Here is a 25,367-nt window from a genome sequence, read left to right as displayed (position 1 = left end):
TTACGTAAAAAAACGAGTTAGACTCGGGCTCTGGCGTTTTGAAATAAACATACAACCCGAGTCTGACTCGGGCGTAGGATCGAAAGTGTTAAAAAAAAAAAAAATCATGCCAATCGGTTTACTCGTTTGGCCGTGATGCAAGCATAAACAACATTACATTTATTATTATTATTATTTATTAATATACAAGGTAGAGTTAATTCTAAAGCAGTGAGTGTTTTGCTTTTCTGCTCTCTTTCCTGTCAGGTGAATGGCCTACTGTCTGCCTATTCTTGCTCAACTTAAAAAGACCTTTACTTCTGCAGTTATGGTGTCAAGGTCAGAGTGGCATTTCCTCACGAGTAAGGTGAATGGCTTTCTTCATTCGTTTCCTTCTCCTGGAACTTGAAACATTTTCGCCCTGCAACGATGGCTGGAAAATGAGATGGAATTCACCTACTCTTTTTTCAATATAGTAATTTAGTAATCGAATCATCTTGCTTTTCTGATTGTTACAACTGCAGATAGCGTGGATGTAAATTACTATGATTATCATGGCATGAACATGAGCTTTCTCTACTTTTATCTAGTTTTTCTGCACAATTTGAAGTTGATCGGGTAATCTTTCATCTTTTATTCAAATCTTAGACACTGTCAAGAAATTAGGGATATGATACAGTATTCTTAGGAATATAAGTATCACTGTATCATTCAATGAGAGATTGTAGTATCACGTATCATATTTTTTCCTAGAATGTTTCCTAATGGTTAAATGATTAGAGGGATTTATTACATGCGTTTAGATCTCTCATTAAGTTGTAGGTCCTTGTCTAATATAGCCTTGGTGTTTACTACCGCTGATAGACGTTAAGCTCCAAACATTACTAGTTCATTGTCACTATAGACTAAAAGGGTGATCTCATACGAACGGTTAATACTCATTAACTATAACCGAAAAGTGATTTTACACGAGTGGTTAAAATTCATTGATTGTATCCTGTTTTGTATAACTGCAAACTACAAGAATATTACAATAAATACAAACACAAAGAAGCATCGGGGGAAAAAAATGTGGCTTAAGTGAGGCTGGCAAGACCAGAGACTACAGGTTGGTGAGCGTTCACATTTTATATGCAGAGCTCCTTTGTGGCTAAGCGGTTAGCGTACGCGCCTTTGGCGTGGGAGACCCGGGTTCTATTCCCGGCGGGAGCTCATGTGGTTCGGATTCCACGTTAATCAGTAGGTCCACGTCTCATATAGCCTCGCTGCTGAACGGGACGTAAAATTCAAAGTCAACTCAACTCAACTCATTTTATATGCACGGTTCATATTTGCAATTGCTCGTTTATTTTAAGATTTACGATTTAACCAATTTACTTTTAAATAACTGCCACAAGCGAGTACCGCGTTGTACTCTATGCCTACCAAGAAATGTAACAATTGAATGAAGAAATATAAACAAATGAGCAACAAAATTAAATTTTGTATTTGATCGTTTATACAGTGGTGCCCACCCCCCCTTATGTCTATGACGCACCCCCCCCAATTGTCTATTCGTAGGTGTTCTTCCATGAAAAAATCTTCTTTTCGATTAATTTTACCCCCCCTCATCAAACATATTTATATAGATTTTAACCCCCCCCAAATATTTCAATGACGCAGTTTGCGTCATAGCCCCCCCTTGTGGGCACCCCTGGTTTATACCAACAGTTTTAGCCAAGTTTTAGCCAACTTTTTTAACCAAATGACAATCAAAGATAAGTTTAATATTTGAAGGAAAACTCAGTGATGCCAACCTGTGGGGAAAATCCCATATCGTGGGAGTTTTTGACTTTATTTTCTCGGAAAGGGATAATAAGCAGCATACATGTGATTTTTCGAGAAGATCGAAATTTACGGCTTATTCATTTAGATATTGTAAAAAGTGACTAACACAGAGAAATTTAATTTTTAAAATTATAGCATAGTTTTAATTAGTAAAACGCGGGAAATTCACACGTAAAATGGGATTTTTTTGCCTCTCGACATGAGATTTATTGTTTCAGGTTGGCATCACTGGCGAAAACTATGTATATGTATAACGGGCCAAAAAGACTAATTTTACATGAATTGTTAATATTTCTTAATTATTAATTATAAGCTCTAAGACTGATTTTACATGAATGCTTTATATTAGAATGAACCAAAAGACTGATTTTATACCAGTGATAACAGTTCTTAGTTATCAACTGTTAAACTAAAAGACTGATTTTAAGATGAGCCGCAAGACCTTGATCAGAAAATTACCAAAAACGATCCGGTGCAGGGCACCATTGCACGCTTCGTCGCTGGTTTCATATCAAATCAAAAACATTACTACTCCCCTTTAAAAAAATAGGTTTTATAAAACTTGCACTATTTTTATGTAGCATGGCATAAATAAGCGGAGAGAACTATATATATATATATATATATTGAAAAGAATTGAAACTTGTTTTATGTGAAATTGAACGTTAAATAAAGTGCAGAATGCATGGGAGACCTGCAATAACAATGTGTTTATAGAACTATACATAGAAAAAATAGTCTGCAGTATACATATAGAACCCAACATTCAATTTACTTTAAGCTTTCATCTGTACTGGTTACTAGTGTTCAGCACAAACGTAATTATATATGGTTTTATTACTTGCAAGTGTTACTGTATTACTTCTGAAAATAATAAAACAATATAACGCTTTCAGCATGAGTTTCTTTATCATGTACTGAATCTCGATTTTTTCCTTAGTTCCGAGAACAGTTTACAGTTTAGAAAGAGAACTTTGACGCAGTTACGAACATCTTAAGAAATTCACTGATATTATACGGAAGAAGCAAGTAGATTTACCCAGTTATATGAACAATATTTTACAAATATCTTAAAGAGGACATTATCAGAATATGCACTAGTACTTTGCGTGGTAAAATGGACAGCACAACTAGAGACTATCAAGTTTTCTTATTGTGAAAAACAAATCTTCCTCCATTTAACTTAAATCTTTATTATACAGTAAGTATAGAATGCATATGCAACCTACCTAATCAGCCATTTCACAATTTACTTTCTTATGCCATAAATTAACGTAACAGATTTGTTTTATATCGCACACCCGGTAAAAAAAGAGTGTTACAATTCAAAAAAAAAAAATAGAAATTTTGAGTTATTATCACTCAAAAGAGAATAGAGAGAGAGAGAGAAGCGAGCTCTACGTGGTGGTATTTTCGCAGAAACGTAATTAAACCAATTAATGAGTTGAGTTGACTTTGAGTTTAACGTCCCGTTCAGCAGCGAAGCTATATGAGACGTGGACCTACTGATTAACGTGGAATCCGAACCACATGAGCTCCCGCCGGGAATCGAACCCGGGCCTCCCACGCCAAAGGCGCGTACGCTAACCGCTTAGCCACGGAGGAGCTCATTAAATAAATTAACCCGTAGATGGCAGAAATACTAGTATTCCAAGGAGGGATTTTGATAGAATAACAAACTTTATGTCATTTTCCCACAAATTTGTAATTTTGACTTGTAACAGTCTTCCACCAGGTGTGAGATATATTTTTGTTCTAAACAGAATTAGAGACTTTTTTTTGCAAAAATTTGACTACATTTGACTCCAAATTTGATGGTCCTTTACACGAAAAAAAATGAAATGATTTTTTTTTTTTTTTAGTTTTACATCTCACGCGTATGTTGTGTAGGCTAAAGAAGGCGACGATATGAGAATGGAATGCAGAAAGTGAGAGGAAACTGGAGAACTTCCGAGAAAGCCCATGCACATAATGTTTGTCCACTACACATAATGTTTGTAAGTCCACTTGGCGCGAGTTGAAACCAAACCAATGACCCCACGCAGCAGAGATGAACGTTTTACCACTGATCCACCCATAATTCAGGACCCAAAGGTTTGCACATGAAAATATTTCACATATGTACTAAGCAGGTCAAAGTCTACCTTCAACTCACCATCAAAAAATTTGATCAAGTTCGGAAATAAGTTTATCTGAGGATACTTAACAACATTTTTAGTTTACTATACGTACAGACCACAAATTAAATTATTCTTTCACTGAAAACAGAAAGATATTTACAAAATAATCACATACGTACTAACTAGATTAAGCTCTACCACGATGTTAAGTTGATAAAGATCAGATGTCATCATCTGACAACTGCAATAATACTGTCCTTTTGAACTGATTTTTTTAAAAAGTTTTACTGCAAAAGTTTTAAAAGTAAAACTTTAAAAGTTTTACCAGTGTACATAATAGTTTTATTAAGGTATATATATATATATATATATATATATATATATATATATATATATATGCTATTAATATGCTATTAGCAAACGTTATTTTCCAAGTTTGGGTTTGGGTTAAAGTTATCCTATTTATCACTGACTGACTCCCAACCAATATCTTGTAATTGATAACAAGTACCATGTTTTATTAAAATGCAAATTATTGTGGAACAAATAGTGACCCAGAAGTAGGTTTTAGTTCTATATCTTGAATGCTACAAACTATTTCAAATAGTATGTCCTGATATAGAGGAATTCTCCTAAGTTTTGTGCAGAAGAAAAGCCTTTTTCTTTTCTTTTCTTCTCGTGCACAGCTGGCAAATTATCATTCTTTTCATTAAATCACAGGTTTCGCTTTCAGATTAATAATAGCTAATTCTTCAGTAACTACATCGACTGCAGTATATTCATATTTCTATAAAAGTAGTGTATGTCTATGCTAAAATCCAATTCAATTATATGCAGTACACTTTCGTTTTTTGCTCTGAAATATTTATGTTAAAATTCAATTCAATTATATGCAGTACACTTTCGTTTTTTGCTCTGAAATATCTATGTTAAAACTCAATTCAATTATATGCAGTATACTTTCGTTTTTTTTTGTTTTTTTTTTTTTTTGCTCTGAAATATATATGTTAAAATTCAATTCAATTATATGCAGTACACTTTCGTTTTTTGCTCTGAAATATCTATGTTAAAATTCAATTCAATTATATGCGGTACACTTTCGCTCTTTGCTTTTATGTATCTGCATGTGTGTGTAATTTTGGAAAGGAAGTAAGCTGATCGGTCTAGACTTTCAAAGCTTAACTTAGCTTTAACAGTGATAATTTTCTGTATCGGCTCGAGATATATTTTTACTTAAACCTCCTTCCAAAAGAATTCGACGAAGTGCTTAACGTTTATACAAGCAGGTAACTTAGTTATTTGTTTTCGTTACTGTTAATTTTTTTAATAGGGCTAAAATGCAAACCATAATTGAGAAACAAATTTAACTATTTTTCTATTGTCTGTTTTTTAAAGAAAAACAAACTTAAAATAATGAGATAGAAATCGTCGAGTCACTTCTAAATATCAACTTGTCGTAGATCGAACTAAGAACATCTGATTTTTTCTTTTAGTAAAGAAAAAATGGAGTTGATTTGTTTTGTTTGAGTACGTACTCCTGAACTTGGCACGGTGACCTATTTTTTTTTCCGCGCGTGAGAGTTGAACTCAGTGTCCAGTTGATTTGAGTGAGGGGAGGTTGGTTTGGTTGGATGCGGTATATACAGAGTGGACTCTTGTGTGGTTGTTAGAGAAACCGTTTGGTCACGTGAAGATAGAAGGGTCATTGCGCTCAGTCGTATCGTCTAGCAATGTATGTTTATAAGGCAAGGCTGCTCATTTCGTTAGTGAAAAACAGTCGCTTCAGTAAACGCTACCTGCTTCACCAACGAGGAGAAAGTAGATGGATGACCTTGTGGGACAACAGGCTTTCACTACAATCATTTCTTTCTCTAATTTCTATAGTAAAAAAGAAAAAAAGTCAAAACTATTTCAGCACATTCTCCTTTACAATAAGACAACACAATTTAAATCATATTACGTAACAGTGAACTTTAGAATTTCGATATCAAAACCAAACCCAGTGACTATCGATCTGTTGTATAGCTGTACTATACAAATAGTAATCGAACTTTCTTTCTCAGGTTTCTGTCCTTTTAAGCTAATGAAGATGGTGACAGCAAGAGGAAATAAATGCTGATGACATGTATAGCAGTTTAACAAATAATTAAAAGCGAAATTTTGCCTAGATCAGTGGTTCTCAGCATAATTCCTATCACGACCACCATTTAATAACATCCTCTGGCCAGCGACCCCTTATAATTTCTGGTTTGTAATAAGCTTGTGTGGGATTTTTAATATATCTATTGCCAAGATCTCACGATATCCATCTATTTTTATAATAGTAGAATCCGTTTCTTGTATATAGTGGGTACAGTAACTTCCCTAAAAGCGAATGGATTAAAACCAAATTTCAGTTTGTTCATATCACAAATGTCGAATCCGATCTGTCATACTGTTTTGAAATGAATACCATTGGCCGTATTGGTTTTTCTTGTATGGTAAGCATTAAAACAAAGACAAGAGATCGCTTATTAGTTGAAAATGACTTGATAATGTGCGTCACGAAGATTGAACCGAACATAGCCACACTAGTGAAATCACAACATGCTCATTTATCTCATTGGCTTTTCATTTAATTGTATTTCAATGTGCAGGTTTTGTTGCTTTTGTATTTTTCTGGTATGCCAATATGCAGTTGTCTTTAGTTTCATATCGTACTTATGTCATTTAAATTAATTGTTAAACAACCGCACTTGTTGAAAATGTTTAGTGGACCTATTTTTTGTTGTTCTTGACAGTATGCATAAAAATAAAAATGTGCCTATCAGCACAAAATCCAAAATAATATTCGAAAACATTTTCCGGCATTCTAATTATATTTATCTTTTCCGCTTATCTTCACGACCTCCAGGTTGAGAAACTCTGCCGTAGGTAAAGCAGGCAGCTGCCTAGGGACCTAGGCTCAGAGAAGGTCCTAACTAGGTGACAAAATATCTTTTTCTACACATTGAGAATACAGGATACGGATTTTTACGAGGGAAAGATAAAATAATTCGCAGTGGCGAAGTTAACCTTGTAATTATAAAACTAAAAATTGAAATGGGTAAAAATAAATAAATAAATAAATAAATAAATAAATAAAACTAGTTGGTACTTGCCTATTTCCTAAGTCTGCTTAAGTATTTTCTAAAATCGAAATAATCTAATTAAACTTGTTTTATTTGCTTAGGAGAATGTTTCGTTTTACTAGTCTGTAATTGCATCCCGCTAATGAAGCCCTTGGACCTGCAACGAAATATTTTTTGATACCCTGTTCTTCCAAGTTCACACTGCTTCATTTCAAAATGTTGTAATGTCATCAGATGGCAAATTGTTCTATTAATTGTACCATCTGATATCCATGTAAAGCAATGATCTTCAATCTTTTTTCTTTAGCCAGTGGCGGATCTATTCCGGGGCCGGGGGGCCTAGCCCCCCCAAGATTTCTGAGTTTGAAAAATAATTGAAGCTATTATTTATATATTTTGAAAGTTTATAGTAAACTCATGGTATAGCTATCATAGTCTGAGACCTGGTAGCCCCCCCCCAGTTTTTACCTTCTAGATCCGCCACTGACTTTAGCGGGCCACTACCACATTTCATATGGGACAGGCGAGCCGCACGGATCTGATTAGGTCCATAGAGGCAGGGGCAGTATAACGTAATTCTAATACGATTCAGTACATACATATTTACTGTTTGCTTTTCCTATTAAACATAAAATACAGGTTAATAAGAAGAAAGTTATAATATTTTGCAGAATATTGGATACTTTGATACTCTTGTTTAAGTTATTTCTTAGATTCAAATACCAATTTTAAACGTATTCGTAACTATTCAAAAGATTATATCAAATTATGATAAACGTTATTTTTCTGATAACATTTTTGTGAGAAGTGTAACAAGCACAATATATATATTTTTTTTTCATGTTTCTACTCTGCTAAAATTAAAAATGACGTATCTTTCCACACACAAAAAATTGTAATACCGAATAGTGATGCGTTAATAACAATAATAATAATAAAAGCATGATTGTATAGAACAGGTAAATCTGTTTCTTTTACATATTTAGAGTACAATTCTATCGGGTGCACGCTGGTAAATTTCCTTTGAGTTCAGTATTACACTGCAATTTAATAAGTTCCATTTGCATGTTGCCTGCGGCATCTTTCTAGTCTACAAGGAAAAGACTTGGAGAATAGTTGAAGTATCTTGGTATGTGGCCGGAGATCTAGGAATTTTGTGGTAAATTCAAACCATAACGTTGGGACAGCTTCAGCATCCTTCTTATTGTCGGGGAAGCGTTTGTTGACAGGGCTGGAAAATATGTGAGATCACGTTTCCTAACTAGTAAACTGATTCTCGCACAAACATAGTTTGGATTCAAAAGTTTTCACATGATCATAGAGATGAGTTACCAAATTATCCTTTCCTTGGAGTTTCAATATTTAAATCGTTGTAATGTTTATGAAATAACTAAAATGAGTCATCCACTCAGATCAATGAGCAGTTCAATTTCGTCATCTTTACTAGCTTTTAACTTATTCACCTCATAATTCAAAATCTTTTAAGAACTTTACCTGCAATAAGCCAACGAACTTTCGTAAAGTAGGGCACGTCATCATATTCTGCCTCCATATTAATGGAGATTTTATGATTTAGGAGTTAGATTTCTGGTCTTTCGGCATCTATGGCCATTTAACCCGTCCGTATGAAGGATGACGTCCCTCGGCGAGCACACTATCCGAGGAAAGGGAAGGAAGATAGAAATAGGATTTATGAAGGAAGGAAGCGGCCTGGGACCTATAAATTAGGTTCCATCCCGCATTTTCCTGGTGCGAATGAGGAAAACCGAGGAAATTCTCATTCAGGATGGCTGGTCTGAAAAAGCTTTTTACACTTTTCCGACCGAGTACCCTTACCTGGAATCAAGAGCTTGGAACTGTCTGTGGTTCAGTTATCGGGATCTTATGAAGTTAATAATGTCTTTGACTCTGTGAAATCCACACTCTTTTGCAGTAAAGCATTTCACTGTACGCACAGGAAGTAAAACGACAAAACTACATGTCCATTGGAATAGACATAGAGACTGGAAGGGTTAATGTTGTGAATCTCCTATTTGAAGGAAGGCTTTTTCCGCTAGTCTAGTATTCGCGCTCATGTCTTTGGAGAATGGGATCCAAGGTTTGATTCCCTGTAGTATTCTACCTTAAGTTGAAGGTGCACGTCCCATATAGCTTCAGTGCTGAAAAGAGACCAATCCAATTAAGTTTCATCTTTAACTCAAGATATAAAAAGGCGTATAACTACATATCAATTTTATATTTGAAGAATGTAATCCAAGTATATTTTCCCAGTTCAGAAATCTGATTATGATGTTACGTGTTAGTACACTCAATAATTACAACATAATAATTATATATACGATATATTGTTTCACTTCCTGTTTGCAATTAACTCTTCGGGCTACTCTAATATACAAAAGGTTCATATACACGCATGAGAGAGAGAGAGAGAGAGTAAAAAAAAAAAAAAAAGAAATCATTGCTGGAAATTCCTGTGGAAGAGCTACTGATGATGGGCGTTCACTTTCACCGCAGCACATGTGGGTGAAAGTAGATCACTAAAAAATGAAAGAAAAAATAAAAGAAAAAAATAATGGTAATAAGAGTAATATTAACCATGAACCGGATATGATCATGTTAGATAATGTCACTTAATAACAACAAAAACATGGAAATATATGTAACTTCCTTTACAAATTTAGTGACCATATTTATAGCTTCCTATAGTGTAGCTCCGACAGTGCCAAGGCTATTAATCCGAGCGGAAATTGGTCGCCCAGGAAGGTTAATTGATGATGAAATTTATAATATAATACTCACAGCTCACTCATTTATTATAATCTTCTGCTTATATGCCAGGTAAGTGATGGATCGTCTCTTCAGTAATTGGGTCTTGTTTAAAGTTATGTTAGAAAGATTTCCGTTAACCCAATGATAAAGCTAATTAGAAAAATATTAATTTGTAGATTAAAAAAATTCCTAAAGATAAAAGTTACGCCTCCCAAATGGGACAGTCCAATAAAACTAACGACGAGTGTGAAGGTAATATTTCTACACTTATTCGTCTTTAGCAGGTTAGGTACAGGAGATAATGGAGTCAACTAGACTTCTTTCCAGGAAATTTTGTCCCAGGGAGCGAAACCAAGGTGTAAGGGTCTACACTAGAAATTTATTTGCAAGAGTTATAAGAAATCGCAATATACCTTAAAAGTTAGATAATAATATAAAATTCAGAATTGATGGCAACCTGCATACACATAAAAATCATTAAATTACGTTATCTTTAGTGAAACAAAAGAAGGCACGTAACATATAACGAAGAATCGAGACGAGAAGCACTTTTTTAGCTTCAAGACAAAAAATGTCACGGGTCTCGTTTGCAACACTAATTCACCCAAGTCTTAAACTCCAGACACTGCTTTAGTGTTACGTGATTCATACGTAGTATGAAAACAATAAATTGATGAAGCTATTGTATGAACACAATGGAGATGATGTATGAACGGTAAAGATACGCAAGCTATTACACACATATTCCAGTAAAAAATATATATTTAAATATTGTTATATCGCATGCTTCGTAGACCTCTCTTGACGCAAAAGGATTCAGATAACTTCTAGATGAAATTAAGAAAAAAAAATCAAATTATAAATTTTGTACATAAATTTAGAAAACGAGATGAGAAAAAAATCCGAAAGGAAACAAGAAAACTTTTTTTTTGAGAACTAAGGCGGGACCGGAAAGAATTCTTCGAGAAGTAAGGCGGACGAGACTTCTACAAAATTTGTGAGACGAGACGAGAAAATCTTGTTTCTCGTTTTATCTTATCTCGTGGGCAACACCACAGAAATTTAAAGAACCCCGCAGAATCCGTATGGAAATTGGATTTCGGTGGAATTGCTTGAAAAAAGTTATATGTTGTGGACATGTTGATGCTAGTGGTCTACTACTGCCATGCTTAATTGCATGGATGGAGAGCATGCCCGTAACCGTTCGGTCTCTTTATTGGACGGGTTCCGCCAAAAAGTTACCCCGCCCGTAGTTGCTCGATACTGATCTTGTATCCTCGTGTACGTAGTGCACCGCCAGTATTTGTCCCCTAATCCTGACTCACCGAAGTGATGTAACTCCAATTCACTGAGGGAGTGCGATACGTCTACTGCGCGGCCGGACCGAAGTCCTGAATGCCTACCAGTTAACCTACTGGTGGGGGCAGACTGCTAGCGAGCCAGTCCTACGCCCAAGTGTTATAAGGCAAGCTCACCTCCCGCCCATGCTCACCGTTACCCAGATTCCTGGAATTGGCTCCTATGACTGGGCACAACTACCCACTCTTTCATACGTCTTGGGGTACGACGTAGCCTTATCTCCCGGACCCAAGGGCACGGCCTAGTTGCCAATTTCGGAGGATAGCCGAAGCCTCACCTCCGCCGGTAGGGGCGGCAGTCAAAGACTACCTAGCTCGCTGAGGACATGACGAGGTCACACGTATTCTCCCGGATCCAATGGCACGAGTTAGTCACCCATTTCGGAGAATAGCCGAGGCCTCACCTCCGCCGGTAGGTTGTTGTCCTGCCTTTCATCACTCCATAAATCAGGACCAACCACATTACAGGGCATTCGAGATAGAAGCTTGTTCCCAAATCCCACTCGAACCAATCTTTCCCACCGGCACACCGTGGCCACAATGCATGCCACAGGGTCTCATCCAATGGGGGTCCCCTCTCCCTTTCTTAACACGTGCTTGGGACCGGCCATGGCGGGGTTTTGTTGTGGACATTGTGAATCTAAGAAAAAGTCTCATGGGCACAACCACCAATCACTGACCGTTTGGCCACTACAGGGTCACTTTTTTTGAAAACAGCCGAAGATAATGATATTGTTGTGTGGATTTCGGTGAATAAGGCTGAAACTGTTTAATGTTGTAGGTATTGTGATTTGAGGAAAACAGTCACAAATCACTGACCATTTCGCCACTACGAGGCCACTTTTTTGAAAACAGTCGAATAGGAAAACAGCGATTACACAACCAAGAATAAGGGTGGAGAGAGTAGCGGTTAACGCCATTTAAGTATAGGTAACATCCTGATATTCATCTTGCGGGACAAAGGAGAATCTCAGACAGGATGACCGGCCGGGAAGAGCCTCCCGAATGTGAACAAATGCTCTACCAACTGACTTACAATTGTTCCGTAGCCAACAACTTAAAACTTTCGCTCAGGAGCACAACATCTACAACATATAACAGTTTCATTCATTTTCACCGAAATCCAGAATATTATTATACTCGGCTGTTCTCAAAACAGTGGCCCTGCAGTGGCGAAACAGAAAGTGGTTGGTGGTTGTGCCCGTTGAGACTTTTTCTCAAGGTGACAAGATTTACAACATATCACGGTTTCAAACAATTCTACCGGAATACAATTCCCATGAGGACTGTGCAGGGTCCTTTCAAGGTGAGTGAGAACTGTATATACACGGATAAAAATGTACATTACCCAGTCTAAATGTACGTTATTGACTCAAAAGTTGACACTCAAGAAGGTAATCAATGGTTAGAGTGACATTAGTAGAATAGCTGTTCTCCGCGTATATGACAAAGTTTCCTAGTCTCTGGGTTTTCGTGACGTCATCGGGTCTATCCGGATAACTCCGGGTCAAGGGTGTGTACAAGACACCGGGTCTGATGACTTCCGTGTCACGGGTCACGAATTTCATGATTTTTTTTCCATCACTGATAATATACGGATAAATATTTTGAAAATGCATTGAGATACGATTAATTGAATTTTATTTTATGAAAAGAGAATAGTAAATGGCTGAAGGAACTGAAGTGTAACAGAACTAGTTATTATTTTACTTCAAATATAATCATTCTTCTTCTTTCTTATTTTCCACCAAGAAGTGACCTAGAGCCACCGAATTATGTACACAGATAAATTCCTCATTAGATTTAATTGACTACGAAACCTAATTTTTCGAATTTTTTTCTCGGAGGAGGGGAGGAAATTACGGAGGGATCAAAGTGTATGCATAAAAGGAAATAATAAATACCCGGAACGCCGGATATTATTGTCAAATTAAGGTTTTCGTAGTCTCTGAGATGAATAATAACACTTCTGACGCCATTTAAGTCCAACTTCAACCGTAATCGCCACAGAGAATTGGAGGGGGCATAAAAATAACATGTTCAGAATGAGCAATGTTAGTATCAAATCCACATTCTTCGGGATCGCTAAGCTGATTAGTGACAGTTTTGATGATATTTGAGTCCATGTTGAGGCAAGAAGGGATATGACAGCTGGTCCAGGAACTGACAGGAACAGCTCCAAAGACGTTGCTCTTCGTTATTTAATTATTTCACTCATATTAGCAGAAGCAATGCCGAAGGCGCTGCTCTTGCTTATCTACGTATTTATTTCACGCATTCCTTAGCTTCAATTGTGAAATATTGCATGAACTTTATATTTCCCGTGAAAAATAAAGGAAACTGGAAATAAAGAAAATATTAAAATTCTGTGTCGAAATAATTAATTAGTCTTATTGTAAATGTAGTATACCTTTTATAAGCCAAGTTGTAAGTAAAGAAAACAAATATTTTTCCGAGTTGGAACAATGACAATCATTCGGATGACAGTTACAGAGCGTGAAAAGGGAAATATCTCTGCAGAATTCATATGCGGGTTGTTTTTACTATTTTTTAAACTTAGCTGAAGTTAAGTTCCATATAGCTTCGACTAGTTTCTTAGACTGTTTCACGTACCTCAAGTGGCCCTCGAGGCCTATCTTTTGGTCCCCTTTAGTTGAACTTTAGTCTAAGAAAATTATTCAAGTATTTTCAGTGTCTCACATTATAATTGAGAATTTAAAACTGGTATGAATAAATAAGGCAAAGATTATACGAATGCTAATAGCTAATATCAATGTATTACTTTAGAATATGTTTGACAGACTTCAATTTTTTAATACTAAGATAAAATAAGGAAATGTTAAATAATATTATTTTTAAAATATAAGTATATTGGTATAAATGTTTAAAGAAAATGATAAATTTTCTAGAAGACGACGAGATTAGGGTGATCCATATAACATTTTGACTGATGAAAGTAGCTCCCACTTGAAAATAGTTTGAGAAACGCTACTTCAAGCAAAAAAATAAAAATAAATATAATAAAATTATCATTCTTTAGCTAATTATGTGCTAACAATGTTTCTTTAATTAAAGCCCCGTATGCAGAGTTTTTTACTTTTACTTTCGAATGGTGAAAATTGTCAGTGTAATGATTTGCTGACTTAACATCGAGCCGTAAAATGTTCTTTAATTGTATATACATGAAAGAAAAAAGTGAACGGAAACAAACGTAAAAGTTCTTTTTCTAGTGACAACTATCACTTCAATCACGTTACCGCTGCGTTTTCCCAATAGTTTTCGCGGTTTGTTTCGTAGGAAACGCCAGGCATTTCCTGGATATTTTTTCTTTTGACAGATGTAGAGAACGTTCTTTTAAACAAAGTAGTATCGGGAAGTGAGAGTACTAATACGGGTATTAACTCGTACACATCCAGAGGCAATTAGTGACATTTGACATATTGTGTGTTGAAGAGACATTACTTTGACATAAGAGGAATATAGCTGCAAAGTACAGTACCATTGTATATGTTTGTTATGCGACTTTATGTTTTTATAGGCCCAATCTTTAGTAAGTCAGACTATTAAAAGGAACCATCATATTTATTAATACAATTAATAAAAATGCTTATTCTACTTCACACATTCATAGTTAATTTAAGTTTTTAGTCCTTTCAGATCTACTGGCTCGGTTAAGAATATGCCAAAATGTGTCATATTGGAGGAATATTAATTGTCATGTACAAATATATACATTCATGTCCAAAACTTAAGGGAATGTTAAATTTCGAAAATTTATCCTTATGTCGCGTTGATCGTGTGAATGTCAAATATTGGGCTGCACTACCAGCACCCTTAATTGAAATGAAGTATTTACACGTCCCAGCTCGTTCAGTGACACAAGTGTCCTTTATAAATGCGACAGGGGTGTGCCCAGTAAGTGTTTCTTGTGGATGGGATGGGGGGCAAAGATTTTTTCAGGCGGGCCAGACTTTTACATACTAAAAGCGAATTGAAAGTCCTGTTTGAGAATATGTAAGGGTTAATAATTCACCATGCATAGACTACATAAATATTACACATATTATTATTATTATTATTATTATTATTATTATTATTATTATTATTATTATTATTATTATTATTATTATTATTATTATTATTATTATTATTATCATTATCATTATTATTATTATTTGCAGATGAAACGTGGGTTTTAACACTGTGCAAAATTAGAATCACAAGTTGTAGGAAATGTACCCATAAACTATTCAAAGAAAAAGAAACAATATTTTAGGAACTCCATTTGTTTGACTTCATCTTTATGTGTGTGAATATGCGAAACTGACTCCCGAACTGAACTTTTTCGCTCTAATTTCATGAACTAAATTATGTTAGGCTACAGTTATTACTGAAACATTTATTTATGAATTACGAAGAAAATTGTTTTTGGAATTTGTTCGAAGAAAATTGAGCCTCAAAAATAAAATATAATGATTATTTATAGGGCATTTGTTTATCATATATTAACAAAATTGCATGAGTCGTATTTGAGAAAATAGTAAACAATAATAATAATAATAATAATAATAATAATAATAATAATAATAATAATAATAATAATAATAATAATAATAATTAGTGTTGCCACGAGACGAGACATTTCCCGTGTCTCGTCTCGTCTCGTCTCGCAAACGAGACGAGACACGAGACGGGACAGAACCCTTTTAGACGAGACACGAGACGAGACAGACTACTTGTCCCGTCTCGAAAACGAGACGAGACACGAGACGAGACGGGACATCTCGTGAAATGTCTCGTCTCGTCTCGTGTCTCGTAAATGAAAACGCTGGCGGGAATGGCCAAGATTGAAATTGCCAGTGGTCATATAGATTGCAAAAGGAAAATCCCCTTTGTGAGAAAACATGTTGGAAAGCCTTCATAGAAAAGTGTCCTCTGTCTATTCAATGAAACAATCGTGATACATGAACTTCCAGGAATATCATCCTTAATGTCTTGTCCCCAATTCCCCTTGCTGTAAACTGAGGAATTCTCATTTTTCTATTTCTGGCAGGAATGATGACAAACAAAATCAAAGAAAGGGAAGATTTTTACAAGGTCAAGAAACCGAACTACCACCACCATCTATTCAATTTGAAAACTGGGTAAGGTCTACACTCATTACAGGCTGTAGTTGAGAATTCTTGCTGAGATGGCGGAAGAGAACAGAACAGACTACACTTGTCTTTATTCTCTGGTGGCGGTATTCTTTTTGCTATATGAACCGAAAACTGCAATTGAAGTATGTCATCTTGCACCTAAAATTTTGTCTTCTCTCTCTCTCTCTCTCTCTCTCACACACACACACACACACAAACACACACATACACATAAAAACATACTTTTACCATTTTACCAATCGCTTGCTTATTATACAGCAATCATGTTATAAAATTCACCTCTTCGTTTGGAAGGCGGGCGAAGGACAAAGAAAGCAAAGATATTATCGACGAACTCTTAAAATTGTTTCCTTTCAGCAAATTTATGATACTAATAATAACACTTTAGGTGAAGAGGTTTTACAGGGGGACCTTCGTTTTGTTACGAGGAAATGTTTGATCTGACCAGAGTGCGAAATTGCACTCTGCTTCCATGTTGAGAGGAGAGGAATACTTCCCTTTCATAGTGAATAATATTCATTAGGACCTGAATTATCTTCAGAAATTGTTTCTTACAGGCATATAAAAACCTCTCGAACTTGTTAAGTTTAAAGAATATTTGGTATAATATTCATGGAACTCCGTTGAAAGCAGAAAATATAATGAGAATGATCAAAATTCGAACATTGGAGATCATAATTAACAGAAAAGAAATAGGATCCCCATAATTTTAAACCTGCTATAAAATGTATATCCTATATTTTTACTAATTCCTTACTCTCATGAAAGTATCCTGGGGAGGATATTCTCTCCAATTTTTTCAGACTGAAATACTTTTATCCCGTACGATTCCCCCCCCCCCCTGACACAATACAAAAAAACAAATGTTGTTAAAATCCATACACATGACCCTTCCGGACTCAACCCGGGACCTTCAAGCCATGGTCTATCGCCGCAGACCGCTCGGCTTGGTATGAAGATGTACGTTGTATGATTGCGAATAGATCACGACAATATAAGAAACTTTAATCCAAAATTGATACCCAAAAATCAACTTTTTTTTTAGCCACTAGCTAATCTGGGTGTACTGTCATGAGTTTGTTACACAAACGGGGTAACCACCACATAGTAGCACACACCCTGAGGTTATGGGAACAGATTTGAACCATGGAGGTGAAGACTGGCCCCAAGCATTCTTTCGTCCGATATGTCGTTCAGCTCCCATTACTATGGCATTTTAACTAGAGCTTACTGTGCAGTAACATATAAAATTTCAATCAAATACTTTCCATTACTCAATAAAATTATTTGGTTCCGAGCTTTTTTTTAAAAAAAATAATTGCAACAAATCTAAACATGCTAAAATGGAAAGTAGGTTTTGGATTGTTATGGGTTAACACTGTGAAACTTAAAGGCTGGAATATATTAAATCAAAGTGTACACACATATCTATCTCTCTATTTATCTATATATCTTTTCCATATCTCTCTCTCTCTCTCTCTCTCTCTCTCTCTCTCTCTCTATATATATATATATATATATATATATATATATATATATATATATATATATATATATATATATATATATATAGAGAGAGAGAGAGAGAGAGAGAGAGACTATAAAGCAAGTGGGCTGATAGTATACGATAGTGTCGGGGATGGTGACACCTTTACATCGAACTTTCCTTTGACATTAGTGTCTTCATCTTCGACGTACCTATGAGCAATTTGCTGTATATTCGTGTATTGAAACTGGTGAAACAAATTTCAATGTTTCAGAATGTAAAAAAAAAAATAAATAAATAAAAAAATAAAAAAAATAAATAAAATAAATAAATAAATAAAAAAGCCCGGGTCGAGAAGCCTCAGACAAATAACAGCAGAGATATATTACCTTGTAAACTATTTGTCCTTGCCTTGTGAGCTTATTTGAATTTCTTTTTAAGACCTTTAGGCAACTTTGGCCGAATGCATGATGATAGGAAAATTGGTGGAATGAAGAGTTGATTTTAGTTTAGCGTCCCTTTCAGCAGCGAGGCTATATGAGACGTGGACCTATTGATTAACGTGGAATCCGAACCACATGAGCTCCCGCCGGGAATCGAACCCGGGTCTCTCACGTACGCTAACCGCTTAGCCAGGGAGGAGCTCTGGTGGAATGAAGAAAGTGGTAGGATACTAGACAACTTCGAGAAAACACACACATTCGAAAAATGAAATAAAATGAAATGAAATCTTTGAGTTTTACGTCCCACGGTTATGCCGGTTAGGCTAAAGGAGACAGTGATATGAGTAATGAATGAAGTGGTGGAATGAAGAAAGTGGGAGGAAATGGGAGAACCCCGAGAAAACCCACGCACACGGTGTTTGTCCACCACAAAGTTCACTTGGTGGGGCTGGGATCGAACCCGAGACCCCAAGCACCAGAGGTGAACGCTCTACCACTGAGCCACCGCGGTCCCCACACACATTCAATGTTTGTCCATCACAAAGCTCACATGGCACTAACCGAGATCGAACCGACTACCACATACACTAGAGGCTTCACGGTGTAGCTACCGTGACATTTCTTGTCTTGTGTGTTCTGGGTAATACTTGTAACTTAGTTGTATCTTGATTAGCATGGTGCAGCCTGCTACATTTTACTTTCGTTCCCATGGTATGCTGCTATATCTTTTACGAGACAAGACGAGACAAAACGAGACAAACGAGACGAGACGAGACGGGACGGGACAGAGCCTCTCGAGACGAGACACGAGACGGGACGAGCACAATTTTTCGAGACGAGACACGAGACGAGACATGCTTTGCACGAGACGAGACGAGACAGCCCTAAATCTCGTCTCGTCTCGTCTCGTGGCAACACTAATAATAATAATAATAATAAGGAAACTACGGTTGTATGCTCGTGACAAGGTTTTGCGAAACATTATAAAGTTGTTAGTTACATATGAACAAATTCGTCTCTTTTTTTTTTTTTAACTCACTTCCAAGATTAAACTACCCCTGGTGATTTTTTCAGAGCAAATGAATTGTGCCATATTGGTAGGTTATTAACCCTTATTATCCCGAATTATTTTTTAAAACTTTTTTTGTGAATTGGGTTTACGTACTTTCCTAACAACATAAAATCATAAAGAAAACATTTCTCTTTTGTTACCTTGTTCATTTACTAGTTAAGGAATTAGATTTTGCAATTAAATGAACAAGGCAAATAAGCAGACATTTAGCGTTGATTTTCTGAACGTTGTTTGCCGTTGCCATATGACATCACGGGGATAGAACGATTTAATAGAATGCCTATTAATGAAATATGTCCAAAATTGTCTGAGTCGTTTTAGAGAAAACCTTCCGAGAAAAACTCATCCCCGAAAGTAACTAACACTTGTGCATTAGGCCCATTTCGAGACAAATCAGTTATGCAATATTGTCAGGTTTTTCATGAAATATTTATTTATGAAACATGAACAAAACTAGCTGTGTCATTTTTGAGAAAACAGTCCGGAAAAATAAACCCTAAGAATGCACTTTAAACAATATCTCGGGGCACATACATCTTTCAATGCTGAAATGGGACAGATCTACAATTAATCCAAATTAATCTATTTCTTCATTTTCTGCCTTTGTAAAATTCTATTTTAGCTTAATAATAAAAATAATGAACTGAATATAAGAAAAGTCACAAAAAAGTGGCAAAAATCATACACCAAGAATCAAGAATGAAACAGGAAGTGATACCTACCAGAAGGGATATCGTATTACATGCAAATACCAACCGGAATCCATTCTGAATTAAGACAAACAGAAACTTTACTGAGACAAGAATTCCAACCGATAAAGAAGTACATAACCAAAGATCGGGATTACAGTAATAGCCAAAGAGAAAGACAAAGTGCACCTACTAGATGTCACAATATCAGACAGAAGAAACTGCAGAAAATACACATATATTTTTTTTTTTAAAATATACAATAACCGAACATAAGGAACAATGGGAGCAGGAAAATTCGATGTAGGAAAATTCGGTGTAAGAAAACTTGGTGTTAGAAAATTCGCTGCACAAGAAATTTGGTGTACGGAGAGCTCGGTGTGGGGAATGCTAGGTGTAAAGAAAGAGTTATTGTAGTAGACCGTAGGATCCATTAAAAACTTAACTTTGAGGATAAAGGAACGTATTAGTTTTTAGTTCAAACTTTAATTTGCGCGGAACGTACTTTTACTGTCTACTATATGAGATTTTTTAAAAACTGTGATCGTGAAATAATTTGAACTCCAGATTTCGACGGATTTTAACATTTCATGAGCCTTATATTACGAGAAATTAGTGTTTCAATGTCCGTCCGTGTGATTTAGCGATGAAAAAAATGAAATGAAATCTTTGAGTTTTACCTCCCACGATTATGCCGGTTAGGCTAAGGGAGACGGTGATGATGAGAGATGAGTGAAATGGTGGAATGAAGAAAGTGGGAGGAAACGGGAGAACCCCGAGAAAACCCACGAGTGATTTAGCAATGAATGCAGCCATCATCAATACCAATTAATAACATTTAATTTGTAACTTGAGCTCTTTTATGGCTAAGCGGTTAGATTATACGCCTTTGGCGTGTGAAACCCAGGTTCGGTTCCCGGCGGGAGTTCATGTGGTTCGGATTTCACGTGAATCCCGTCTCATATAGCCTCGCTGCTGAAAGGAACGTTAAACTCGAAATGAGCTCAACTCAAATGGCAAGTGAGAGGCCGCGATGGCTCACTGGTAGAGCGTTCATCTTTTCTGCATGGGGTTCTTGGTTCGATCCCAGCTCGCGCCAAATGAGCTTTGTGGTGTACAAACACCGTGTGCGTAGGTTTTCTTGGGGCTCACCCGTTTCCTTCCACTTTCTTCATTTCACCATTTCGTTCATTTATCATCATCACCGTCTCCTTTAGATTAGCCGGCATAACGTGGGACGTAAAACTCAAAGATTTCATTTCATTTCATTTTCAGATGACAAGTGAAGAAAAATCATTATGATTACTATTATTTACTCAATCGATGCACTTTTTGTACTGTAATTCTCTTGTTCTTGTCCCAAGTCTTCTCAAATTAAAATTAGCCGTCCATATCGTATTGTGCAGCAATGCGTGTTTTTTTCCTTTTTCTTCTTTTTAATGAGAACTCCAATCCTTGAGAAATGTAATATCTACTCTGTGTGAGTGTGTGGAAGGAGTGGGGTGGGGTGGGGGATTCTACTTTAATTCATACAACAAAGAAAACTAGCTAACTGCCTTTTGCAAACAATTTCATTACTGATATGTGTAAGAAGAAAATTCTTCATGTTTACCGTAGCAGAACACTTTCGGAGAGCTAATATTGACAAAACATGTAAACAGTACATCACGAAACGGTAATAAATCAAGATAAAGAAATTGTTTTCTCTTTCTTCTTATTATTAGCAATAGTTCTCTACGGGAAGAGAGAGTTAAATACAACAAGAGGAATGTAGGCCTATTGCATCTGTAAGCAAAAGGTCAGGGAACTCTTAATTGAGAATTTTGGAGACTGGCGTTAATACTACGAAACACATAAACAAATGGAATACCTACTTGACAGGTATACTTGCTTTGGAAGTCAAAATCTCCTGCGAGTTCAGATCCGTATTACTTACGGATCAATTAATATTCAAGACGATAGCTCCTCTAGTAAATATATGACATACTATGAAGGTACTTTCTTACCTTAGAAGTAGTAAAATGAAGCTTATGCAATCGCTGAGTTTCGCCAGTCATGCAGCAAGAAATCTAGTTTTATATTGGTGCATATCAAGGAGTTGACATACCGTTTTGGTACTGAATCTTAACCATGACAACCTAACGAAATATTACGTTCATCTCTTTGAACACGAAGATCGATTCGTCTTTGTAGGATTTTTGTAGATGCGCAGACAACATTAGGTTCACTAGATTTCACGGACAGAGGAGTCAGTTTATATCTCCAATCCTAGTTTTTCGCAAATCTTATAAGAGAAAGAGAAACAGTGATTGGCAGGAACTCACCCACGGGGGATGGGGGGTTGCGCCGCTCACTGGGTCCGGACCCCTCCAAAAAGTCTTCCTAACTCAACATAAATTTGTACACTTTCTTTAAAAAAAAAATACTATACAGGGTGGCCGAAAAGTAGGTATACAGTACCGTACTGATCAGCTCCTTGCATTTTATATCATTTCTTATTGTTATCCATCAGGTAGATTTAGTTTCTTTATTATTTGTTCTTAATGTGTTTTTACTTACTTCTTAAGCTCGGAAGGGCCGAAGCAAATAAACCCATAAACTAGAATGTCATACTGTAAGGGGTCTGTCCTGGTTCGTATTTATTAGTAATCTTCAAAATAATTCGAAACGTTTTAACGCTTTCTTAGCTGGTTTTTAATAATTGACCCTGAGAAGCATACATAAACAACTTTTCTGCATATTCAACCAGATGTCTACACCTTTATACATACACTTATTTACTCGACAAGATGTCTACATACATGTCCATTTACTTACGACGTTGCTATAGTAACAACAACTTTCTTATTTTAGTTACCGATTACAATAATAATATTTCGAAATCTCTATATGTCTTTCTTTTCTTTATACATAGTATTGCTCAACTAATTCGCCTCTGATCCCTTTCTGTAAACTGGCACAGATTGTTAATAATACATACAACGTTATCGTTGTAGATGTCGCTCGGACGGGACTTCCATAATACTGTAGTTCTACTATGAAGGAAAGAACCCTGGGTTACATATCATGAAACATTTACTTTTTGAAAGCTCTCGTATATTTAATATCAACTTTAACACACATATTCTACTTTTCCCTTTATATAATATATTATAACATAACACATTTTTATATTTGTCAATATATCTCAATATTAATTACGACGAATTAGAATTATCAGGAATGAGGCTATTCAAAAATCAAACCTAACGGATTAACTATTCCTTCATATACAAACAACACTATTTACAAACAAAGATCTTCATAGTATTAAATACTGATAGGATCAGAAGACAACAAAGTTAGAATACATAAACACATTGATGATTATCATTTAATACATTAATAAACTTTTGAAAAATGAAGAGATTCGATATTCATTATTCTTATTCTTTCCATATAATAAGGTGCATTTATCTTATAAGTCTGTCATTATCTTCCTACGTTTACATTAAAATTATGATCTTTTATTTTTAAATATTCATAATAATCGCATGAAATTCGAAAAGAATAAAAACATGACAACAAGAATAGCGTCTTATAATAAAGCTTTTAGATAATTTCTTATCATGAAACACAAATTAACAATTCCTCAAATTAATACTATAAAAGGAAATTGCAACAAAACTATAAGGAATAAATTCAATAACATTTTCAGTTAATTGCCATAAATTAACTTTGTCAATATTCCGTTTGCTTTCTACATATTTAACAAGATATTTCATAATTACATATGCTTTCAACGTACATTTTAATAATAAATAGACTGAAGAACGTATTAACCATAGACGTAAGCAAAGGTCAATTTAATACAAATCTGTCGGACGCCTTTTTAACAGTTCAAGTTATACGTTCGAAGGGTTCATTTAAGCAACATTGTATAGCACAATCTTGTGTACGTTCTTGTCTTTCATAGGATGATACCATATTTTGACTTCTATTTACAGAATTCCTGCCATCTGCAAATTGATTTTGTGAAGATCGGCGGTAGCTATTACTCCTACTGAAATTCCTGTTGTTATTTCTGAAATTTCTAGCTCCATTTCTATAATTAGGTTGTGTTTGATTTCCGGTACCATTATAACTACTCATTCTATTATTGATACTGCGAAGGGTCTAGGACAAATCTGCCAATTACCAAATGCGCCAATCGTGAAAATGGACAAATCTGCCAATGGACAAATCCGCCAATGGACAAATCTGCCAATTGACAAATCTGCCAATTACCAAATGCGCCAAACGCGAAAATGACCAAATGCGCCAATTGTGAAAACGGACAAATCTGCCAATTACCAAATCTGCCAATTGCCAAATGCGCCAAACGCGAAAATGACCAAATGCGCCAATTGCGAAAATGGACAAATCAGCCAATTGACAAATCTGCCAATTACCATATCTGCCAATTACCAAATCTGCCAATTGACAAATCCGCCAATTACCAAATCTGCCAATGGACAAATCCGCCAATGGGTAAGTCACCGAACTATCATTTTATTGTAGATGTATTCTTCAATCATCATCCCACAGTATTACAAAAAAGAAGAAGAAGAATTATTTATGATGGAAAGCGGAAAAGGGTATTTTAATTTTAATGTGTCTTACTTTTATAAATTCGCAATTCTGTTTCAAAATACATGTTAACTGATGTTGGTTGTTGAAGTTTAGTATCCCATTGCTGTACTTAGGTTATATGAGACGTGACGTAACTCGTTTGAATTTTAATGCCCTCTCACTGGAAATCGAACACGAAAAGACTAATGTTTTTGTTGTAATTATTGGATAGCCAACAAATAATTTCACTGGACAACAAATTTTAACTTTTTTAATGCTTCGGAAAAGAAAAGTACATTTTCTTATGCAAATGAGGATGCTGAATACGAAAATAAAAATTAAAATGATGAATTGGTTCGAGTTCAAGTGTAATCGATAGAAATGTGTGTTATGTAGTGTTGACACTTAAATTCTTGAATATTCTATTTAGTCTTTCACTTAAGTAGCTATTGCTTCAATTCTGTTCATCCGATTATCTTGGTTCATATGCCATTCACTTCAGAATAAACAAGCTTGCAAATGGTACTATGCGCATGTGTACATGATGTATAAGAAGAAGGAAATTCAAGGTAAAATTAGGAATTTACCGTTCAAAAGTCCCTTCTTTTTTTTTTTCAAATGTAGCACCCCTGGTACGGCCTCGACTAAAGGCACCCAAATATAATATACATTTAAAAACTACTGTAGTTTATAAGTAATACATGTGCCAAGTTTCATTTTAATACCTACAATAGTTGTGACGAAAAAATATTTCTCAGTTCTGCT

The 25,367-nt window shown here is 35.6% G+C and overlaps 1 protein-coding gene across 1 annotated transcript in view; it reads left to right on the top strand.

The window, feature by feature from the left end:
- Ugt50B3 (UDP-glycosyltransferase family 50 member B3) overlaps positions 1-25,367 on the top strand; it is a 126,284-nt gene that overhangs the window by 35,352 nt on the left and 65,565 nt on the right. The gene's annotated exons all lie outside the window — the stretch shown is intronic.

This window comes from Thermobia domestica, chromosome 9 (genome assembly GCF_964235325.1).
Source record: "Thermobia domestica chromosome 9, izTheDome1.hap1.1, whole genome shotgun sequence".
Lineage (NCBI taxonomy): Eukaryota > Metazoa > Arthropoda > Insecta > Zygentoma > Lepismatidae > Thermobia > Thermobia domestica.
This window is presented reverse-complemented; position numbering and strand designations above follow the sequence as displayed.